Here is a 10,272-nt window from a genome sequence, read left to right on the forward strand (position 1 = left end):
GATCGAACCCGCAACCTTTTGATGCATGGGACAACACTCCAACCAATTGAGCAACCTGGACAGAGCACCGTAAGCCTTTTTTGACATTGCTATATATGTACTGGATTGAATGGTATCCCCCTAAAATTCATGTCCATCTAGAACTTGTAAATGTAACCTAATTTGGAAATAGGATCTTTGCAGATGTAATCAAGATAAGGCCGTGCTGGATTAGGGTGTTGTCCTTATAACAAGAGGGAAATTTGGGCACAGACACACAGGGAAGAAGCCCAACTGATGATGGTGGAGACAGATTAGTGATGCAGCTATGAACCAAGGAACTCCTAGAGCCACCAGCAGCTGGAAGGGGCAAGGAAGCGATCTTCCCCAGAGCCTTTAGAGGGAGCAGGCCCTGTTGACACTTTTTTTAAAGGTTTCAAATGTATTCTATTTCTTCAATCATGACATAGTTTAATGGGTACACAGTTCTTCTACTTGGCCTCAATTATGAGTTGGTTTTGAGACAATTAATTATTACAACAGCTGGAATGATTACTGGCCTCACCGTTCCTTTGGGGTAACTCTGTCAAGAAGGAACAGGTTCCATTCTACTCCAGTTTGTGTTGCTGTTTATGTCCGTGCAGCAGCACAGAAGTTGTCATGGAAATTACCGCAGTTGTCATGGAAATCAGGTGTCAGTTTCTGGCTGATCTGCTTTGCTGTTATTTGCTGAATGCTATGAACTGGGAGATGACTTGGCGTGTTTTTGGCCCATGGAAACATCATGAGGCTGAAGACAGAACTGCAGCAACTACAGCTAATGGTGTGTTGGCACTTCGCATCTTGCGAACAACCCCTGCTGACACTTTGATTTTGGGCTTCTAGCTACCAGGACAGGGGGAGAATACATTTCTGTTGTTTTCAGCTGCTCAGTTTGTGGTAATGTTGCAGCAGCCCTAGGAAGATATCTTGTATGTTTGACATTTTAAGAAAATATTTATTGATTTATTGATTTATTTAATTTTAGAGAGAGGATAAGGGAGAGAGAAAGAGAGGGAGAGAAACACCAATATGCAAGAGAAACATCGAACGGTTACCTCTCGCATGCCCCTAACTGGGGATCTGGACCAAAAGCCAGGTATTTTGCCATGTATAATGCACACCCACAGTTTTAATGTGAGTGCGCATTATACACGGGTATTAGTACTACCATGTATAATGTACATCCTTATTTTTCCCTCAAAATTTTGGGCAAAACAGTGTGCATTATACATGGCAAAATACAGTATGTGCCCTGACCTCCTGACCGGGAATTGAACCTTCGACTTTCAGTCTGCAGGACAATGCCCAACCCACTGAACCACACTAGTCAGGGCTGGTTTGACATTTTTGATAATAAATATACATGAAGAAGAAAGTTTAATAATGCCCATTGTCTGTTGTCAGCAAAGATGTAATATAGAGTCTCACCTCCACAGAGATGAGAGTATCAATTGGTAGAACCTTTTTCTGGAGGAAACTTGCCAACGTCTAACAAAGTGTAAAGTGGGTATGACCTTTAACCAAGCAATTTTCCTCTTAAGGATCACAAATACTCAGTTAAGCCAAAGATGCACATACAAAGAGGAAAGCACCATTTCAGCACCATTTGTAGTTGAAGAAGCTAGGCACTGATGCCTGGATACTGTGCTCAGGCACTGCTTCCACCCCTGTCCCTCACACAGCAGGATGTCCGGGACTTGAACCTGAAGAAAACCAGCACCCCCAGGGCCATGCCTCTAAAGGATGGAATTCGGTCTTCAGCACGCAGAACCCTTGGGACGGTGTAGGAAGGTATACCAGAAAGAGGGGCTGCACGCAGGGGCCGCCAGGTCGTGTACGCAATGACTCCCTCCCCACTTCGAGTGGCTGACGGTCCACTGATCACCTCCACTTGTCAGAGAAACTGCTTCCAAGATTGTAGTCATCACATGTGTGGCTTGGATGAGGATGGTGGCAACTGAGCTGGAGAGAGGATGTGGGCTTCACAGGACATGGTCAAGAAAGAAGGTGGCTGGGGACTGAGATGAGATCAGTTGAGAACAGGTAAGTTTGCCTTGTTTGTGGGGCCTTTGAGATATTATGAATTATAAGATATTTGGTCTTCTCTACAGTTCCTGGCTCACAGCTCCCCAGATCTTTGGAATTTTCTGTGTTGAGAGTGGTCAACTTGTCTTTGTTAGGTTAATGAAGTGACTTTTGAAAAGCACCTAAGGACGGTGGAGCCAACCATGTGATTAGAGGGCTGGAACTTTCAGTCCCACCCCCTGACATTGGGGGAAGGGAGAGAGGCTGGAGGTTGAGTTCAGTTGCCAATGACCAATGATTTAGTCAATCATGACTATGTAATAAAGCTCCATAAAAACCCAAGAGGGCAGCCAATAAAACAATAATCTAGTAAGCAGTGTGTTTCTCAGAGTTCTGTGAGTTGTTCTAGCAAGTTAATTGAACCCAAGGAGGGGGGCTTTGCAACCTGCAGTCACACAGAAACACAGATGAGAACCTGAGCTGGCAACTGGCATTTGAAGTGGAGGGTGATCTTGTGGGACTCAGCCCAGGCAGATAGTGTCAGGATTGAGTTGAACTCTGCCCTAGCTGGTGTGGCTCAGTGGATTGAGTGCTGGCCTGAGAACCAAAGGGTCACTGGTTCCATTCCCATTGTGGGCCACATGCCTGGGTTGCAGGCTGGGGTTGTGCAAGAGGCAACCACACATTAATGGTTCTCTCTCTCTCCCTTTCTGCCTCCCTTCTCCTCTCTAAAAACAAGTAAATAAAATATTTTTTAAAAAGAATTGAGTTGGATTCTCAGACACCCTGCTGGTGTCCAAGGATTGCTTGTTGGTATGGGGAAGCCTCCACACATCATTGGAATTGGGTCCAGAAACTCCATTCAGATCTTCAAGTGGCAATGTCCGGGCCAGCTGAAGGGGGAAGTCTGCCCTGGAGCTTACTGTAGCCCCAGAAGCCCAGGAGGAGGTCTGATTTGTATTTTAAAGGGCTGACCGGGCTGTGGGGAGCAGAACATGATGAGAGGGGATAAAAGTGGCAGCAGGAGACTGTTGCCATTTCTGGGAGAGAGATGACAGGAGCGTGGCCACCGTAATGGGGGGCAGAGAGAGAGGGCCAAAGAGACCGCAAAGGTCAGTGCCTCAGTATTGATTTGGGACTGAGGTTTGACCAGGTGGCATTGATGGCAGGACAGGGGCAGGGGCCCTGGGAGAAGTGAGAGAAGGAACAGCCAGTGGGTGGGGAAAGGCTTGCTTTTGCTGCATCCCTGGGGCTCAATCACATTTCCTCAGTCAGTAGCTCTGTAGAGCCTGCTCAGGCTGGTGAAGGAAATGAGGGTAGCAAACAAGGGCACTGTGACGTGAAATCTTCTGAGCCCAACACTGGCAAGGGGCACATTTGAGGAGGAAGGTTCTGTAACAGTGCCGCAGGTGTTGAAGCCATCCTGAGAAGGGCCAGAGGTCCTGCAGGCCAGGAAAGCAGTGAGACAGAGTGACAAGGGGAGCTGATGGCCATGGGCAAACCTAGGAACATAAATGACACCATTTAATTAGTTTCAAGGCAAAGACTTTCTCTCAAGCCTGATCTTGCTGGTCAGAGGTCTCTTACTGGAGTGCTTCCATCCCAGGGGGAGTAAACTCATTAGTGGTGGCTTTTGTTCTTCCCTGAGTCGGGAGAGGTCCCTGGAGTGGTGACACTCAGTGCTTCCTGAAGCACTTGCTATGGCCAGACAGAGTCAGACTCAGACCCCAGTCTCCAAGTTCACGTTCTGGGTGATGGATATTCAAAAGGGGGAGACACTGGGCTGGAAGGGAGGCACAGAGAAAGGCCCCAGCCTGAAGCTGCTTTGACCACAAGGTGACATTTAAGCTGAGTCATTTACCACATGATGACAGCACCTATAAGCACCTTCCTGCCTCCCCCCTCCCTCGGAAGTGCTAGACTAAATAGGGTGTTTATCATTCACTTTTTTTCCCTAGTAGATTGACCACTTATGTATGTGCCCCTAAATTGTCTACTGCTTACTCCACTCATACTTGAGTTTGATAAAATGTCATCATACTGTCCTGTCCATAGTGCAATGCAAGGAACATGGGTAGCATTGTACCACTGCTGCATGATCCAGTGTGTGAGCCTTCCACCAGTGTGCTCCCTTCTCCTGCTAGTGGATGTGGGGGCTGCTTCCCCTTGTTCCCACTGTTCACCAAGAGGCCCTTTGTGACCTGCGAATGCAAGTTGTCTCGGGTACCAAGACAGATCGCATCATTGTTCACAAGTATTCAGTCTCCCTCCTCTGTTTAAGAGCAATCCTCCTTGCTCATTGTCAGGCAGCAGACAAACTAGAAGTGCCAGTTTTGTTTTGTTTTTTAAGATTGTATCTATTTATTTTTAGAGAGAGGGGAAGGGAAGGAGAAAGAGAAAGAGGGAAACATCGATGTGAGATGTGATGTGCGAAAGATACATCAATCTGATCGGTTGCCTCTCACATGCCCCCAACTGGGGACCTGGCCTGCAACCCAGGCTGGGAATCCAACCGATGACCTTTTGGTTCACGGGTCAGCACTCAATCCACAAAGCCACACCAGCCAGGGTTAGAAGTGCCAGTTTTAAGGATGCCCCACTGTAGCTGTGATCCAGGGCCACTGTAGAAGTCTTTCAACACTGGGGAAACAAGTGACCAGGCACTGGAACATGGGTGGGGAAACCTGTAAACCACACATTGTGCTCGCCGTGAGAAAGAAGCAAAGGGCTGGGGCAGGGGCCATCACCTCACTCTTGTGTTCCAAATTGCCTGAGTGCATCTCCCAACCAAGGTGGAACCCACACCCGGAGCCTACTCACCCTGACCCCCGGCACCCCTTCCCAGGCTTGCCTTCCCCACACGCTCCCTGCTCCCCTAACACACTGGCCCTACCCACATGCTGACCAAACAAACAGCCAGAAAAGTTCGCAAAACAAAGATGTGCAGTGCAATGACTTCTCAAAGCAAATACTGCCTTGGCATCACCCAGGTCGAGAACTGGAACATCTGCACCCCAAGAGCCTGTCCCACTTCCCCTCCCATCACTTCCCTCTCCCTTCCAGTAAACTGACCATGAACCTGATTTTTGTGATAATCACTTTGGTGTCCGTGATTTTTGTGGTAGTCAGATTGGGCTGCTATATCAGAACACCACAGACTGGATGGCTCGTAAATAGCAGAAATGTATTGCTTACAGTTCTGGAGGCTGAAATCTGAGAGCAGGGTGCCATCAGGGTCAGAAGAGAGCCCTCTTCCAGGTTGCAGATCTCTGGTTGTATCCTCACTTGGCAGAAGGGGTGAGGCAATCTCTCCAGAGGTTCTTTTATAGGGTACTAATGCTACCATGAAGGCTCCACCCTCGTGATCTGAGCATCTCCCACAGGCCCCACCTTCTACTACCATTAGGGCATTTGGTTTCAACATTTGAATTTGATGGGTGGGAGCCACAAACATACAGATCGCTGTACCGGTTAAGCATGGATTGCTAAATATGATGGTTTTCTTTAGTCTGTTCTGGGACCTTATATAAATGAAGTTCTTCAGTATTATATTTTGTGTCTAGATTCTCTGCTCAAGATTGAGAGGCTAATGTGAATCATTGCTGCATAGCATTCCCCCAATAAATTTTCTGCCAGTCATTGAACTGTTCCACTGTTGACGAACAGTTGAGTGCTTTCCCACTTTGGCTAGTATGGCTAGTGGTGCTGCAAACAATTACGTGTCTGTCTTGTGTATGTGCATGTGCATGTCAGTGAAATTGCTAGATAATAGGGTATCTGTACTGGGTTAAGAGTGTCCCCTCAAAAATCCATGTCCACCTGGAACCATCAGAATGCGACTATAGCCCTGGTTGGTGTGGCTGAGTGGATTGAGCACTGGCCTGCAAACCAAAGGGTCACCGGTTTGATTCCCAGTCAGGGCACATGCCTGGGTTGCAGGCCAGGTCCCCAGCCAGGGCCAAGTGAGAGGCAACCATGCATTGATGTTTCTCTCCCTCTCTTTCTCCCTCCCTTCCCCCTCTCTAAAAATAAAGAAATAAAATCTTTTAAAAAATGAATGACTTTATTTTGAAATGGGGTCTTTGCAAATATAATTAGTTAAGATGAGGTCATACTGGATTAGTTAGAGCGAGCCCTAATCCAATGACTGGTGTCTTTATAAGAAGAGAAAAAGAGGCAGACACAGAGCGGGAGAAGACATATGAAGTTGCAGGCAGAGATTGGAGTGATGTGCCTACAAGCTAAGGAACACCGAGGATTGCTGACCACCACCTAGGAGAGGGGCATGGGACACATTTTCCCTGAGAGCCCTCAGAAGGAACCAGCCCTGCCCACACCTTGATCTTGGACTTCTGGCCTCCAGAACTGGAAAAGAATAAATCTCTGTTGTTGTTGTTTTTTTTAAAGATTTCATTTATTTTTAAAGAGAGGGGAAGGAAGGGAAAAGAAGGAGAGCAACATCAATATGTGGTTGCCTCTTGAGCACCCCCAACTGGGAATCTGGCTCGAAACCCAGGCATGTACCCTGACTGGGAATTGAAACAGTGACCCTTTGGTTTGCAGGCTGGCACTCTGAGCCACACCAGCCAGGGCCAAATCTCTGTTGTTTTAAACTCCCCAGTGTATGGTGCTTTGTTACTGTAGCTACAGGAAATGCACCACATATATTTAGCTCTGTCATTTCTGTTTCCTCTTCTGTGAAATGCCTACTCGCACCAATCTTCCCATTTTTTATTGGATTATCTTTTTCTTATTGAGTTGTAGGAGTGCTTTATATGTTCTGGGTATGAACTCTGCACTGGTTATATGTATTATAAATCTCTTGCACTCTGTGGCTTTCCCTTTCACTTTCTTAATGATGTCTTCCCTTTTGTTTTTTAAAGACTTTATTCATTTATTTTTAGAGAGAGTGGAGGAGAGGAAGAAAGAGAGGAAGAGATACATCATTGTGAGAGAGAAACATCAACTGGTTGTCTCCCATACGCTCCCCTATCTGGAACCAAACACGCAACCCAGGCATGTGCCCTGACCAGCGGGTCAGGGAAATGATGTCTTCTGATGAGCAGAACCTATTAATTTTTTTTAAATTTTATTTTAATCATTGTTCAAGTACAGTTTTCTCCCCCCTAGTAGAACCTATTAATTTTAATGTAGTCAAATTTACCATTTTTTTCTTTATGGTTAATATTTTTTGTCCTGTTCAGAAAACCTTTTCTTCCCTCCAAGATTATGAGAATATTCATCTATATTATCTCCTAAATGTCATCTTTTCAGACTTTTATGTATGATGTAAGGTAGCAGTCAGGTTGCTTCTCTTGCATAGAGATCTGCAGTTGTCTCAGTGCCACTTATTGAGATGAACACCCTTTACCCACTGTCTGGAAATGCTGCTTTTTTTGCATAACAAATGTCCATAGCTGTGGGTCACTTTTTGGACTCTCTATTCTATTCCACTGGTCAATTTATCCATCTAATACCACACCATCTTAATTACTATAGCTTCATAATAAACCTTAATACTCGGTAAGTCAGATCCTCCCATCATGTTCTTTTTCAAGAGGCTCTTTGTGTGCTGATTGCAGCAGGGGAAGAGGGAGGAGGCTATGGGGGGATAAATGGTAATGGGAAAAATACAATAAAAATATTTTTTTAAAAGAGACTCTTCGTGGGCTATGATGTTTCCATATAACTTTCAGAATCAGCCTGTTAGATTGATCAGATTATTTGTTTTGAAGTGGAGATTTTTCTTCATTTTTTAAGAGATTTTACTTACTTATTTTTAGAGAGGGAGAGAAACATCAATGTGTGGCTGCCTCTCTGGCACCCCCCACTGGAGATCCAGCCTGCATGTGCCTTGACTGGGAAGAAAAAAACAGCAACCAACTAGGGCTGATTATTTTTAAGAGCCTGATTGAATTATTTGAAATTGTGGTAAAATATATACAGCATAAAATTTATCATTATAGTCTTTTTTAAAAAGATTTTACTTATTTATTTTTAGAGAGGGGAAGGGAGAAAGGGAAAGAAACACCAGTGCAAGAGAAAAACATCGATTGGCTGCCTCCTGCACGCATCCCGACTAGGGACCAAACTGTCAACCCAGGCATATGCCCCAACCAGGAACTGAAGCGGTGACCCCTAATCTCACAGGACAACACCCAACCACCTGAGCTACACCAGTTAGAATTATTTTAGTTATCTTTATTTATTTATTTTAGAGAGAGAGGAAGAGAAAGAGAAAGAAACATCAATTTGTTGTTCCAACTATTTATACATTTATTGGTTGTCTCTTATATGTACCCTGACTGGAGATCAAACCCACAACCTTGGTGTATCGGGATGATATTCTAATCGAGCTACCTGGCCAGGGCCAAAGCATTTTAGTCATTTTTTGCTATAAAAATTTATATTGTAATATGATATTCATAATATAAAATTTACCATTTCATCCTTTAAAAATCTTTATTTTAGAGAGAGGAAGGAAAAAACCCATCGATTTGTTGTTGCTGTTATTTATGCATTCATTGTTTGATTCTTGTATGTGCCCTGACCCAGGATGGAACCTGCAACCTTGACATATGGGGACCATGCTCCAACCAACTGAGCTACCCAGCCAGGGCCCCATTGTATCCTTTCTTCAGTGCAAAGTTCACTGACATTAAGCACATTCACTCTGTTGTGCGACTCCATCCACCTCTAGAACATTGTCATCATCCCAGACTACAACTCTGTCCCCAGTAAACACTACCTCACATTCCTCCCCTTCCCCCAGGCCCCAGCAACCACTGTCCTACTTTCTGTCTCTATGAATCTGACTGCTCTAGGGACCTCATACAAGTGGAATCATTCAGTATATGACTTTTTGTGTCTGGCTTACTTTACTTAGCATAATACATTCAAAGTTCATCCATGTTGTAGCACGTGTGAGAATTTCTTTCCTGTTTATGGCTGAATAATATTCCATTTGTAAGACACATTTTGTTTATCTGTCAATGGACACACGAGTTGTTTCTGCCTTTTGGCTACTGCGAATAATGCTGCTGTGAACACCGGTGTACAAATATCTGTTTGAACCTTGATTAACTTTTGATAAAAATTACATTCAATCTATGTATCAGTACTGGCGAACTGACACCTTTACTATATCAGTTCTTCCTGTTCATGACTGTGGGATCTCTCTCCATTCACTTAGTTCTCCTCTAATGTCTTTCTGGGAGTTCTGGTTGTTTTTTTGTATTTAAATTTGTTGTTACCCTTCTTCTGGTTATGCGAGGAGGCAGAGTGTGTGTACCAACACCTCCATCTTGGCTGGAGGTGTATTGTGGTATTTTTCATAGTCTGCCTGACACTGTCAGATGTCCTCAAGGGTTTCAACCTGTTCTTGTTTAAATGTTTTTTAGATTTTACTTATTTATTTTGAGAGAGAGAAATGGAGGGCAAAAGAGAGGGAGAGATACACCAATCAGTTGCCTTCCCAACTGGGGACCTGGCCCAAAACCCAGGCATGTGCCCTTACTAGGAATCGAACCAGCGACCTTTTGGTTTGCAGGCCAGCACTCAATTCACTGAGCCATACCAGCCAGGGCCAGCCTGTTCTTATAAGTATGGGCCTTCATTTCCTTATGTTTATTGATCTTTGTGAGATCTTTTTTGGTTAATCTTCACCTTGGGTGAACTAGAGCCCTAAACTGAGGTTGCTTTCCTCTAGAGAGGATTTACTTTCTGTTTGTGCCAGGAGTGCCACCACCCTGGGTCCCAAGCTCAATTTAGGTATTCCCCTTCCCACTTCTCACCATAGCACATGTTGCCTGTGGAGGCTCGCTGGGCCCTTCAGAGACCTTCTCCCTCTTGGGAAGCAGTAGGGGAGGGAAGATAGAAGAGCTACCTTTTCTTAATTGTATTTTTTCCATTACCACTTATCCCCCTTATATGCCCCTCTCCCCCCACCCCCTGAACTGCTCCTTGCTTCTCCCTACTTTGCTAGTTTTAGATTTTGAGGCAATCCCTTTAGCCTTGCTTTTCCTCCTTTGCAAAATGAGATTAATTCCTACTTTCACTAGGTTGCTATGGGGATCACAATGACTGACGTCAATGACTGGTGCATGCCAAGAGCTCAGCTCGACGCCCACCTGTTCACGTGCTCTGGATGTGCCCAGGGCTCTAAGGGTCCAGCCTCCCTGTCTAGTGGGTTACCTCCCATCCCCACTGCTACAGAAAGGCCAGAGG

This window comes from Phyllostomus discolor, chromosome X (assembly GCF_004126475.2).
Source record: "Phyllostomus discolor isolate MPI-MPIP mPhyDis1 chromosome X, mPhyDis1.pri.v3, whole genome shotgun sequence".
Lineage (NCBI taxonomy): Eukaryota > Metazoa > Chordata > Mammalia > Chiroptera > Phyllostomidae > Phyllostomus > Phyllostomus discolor.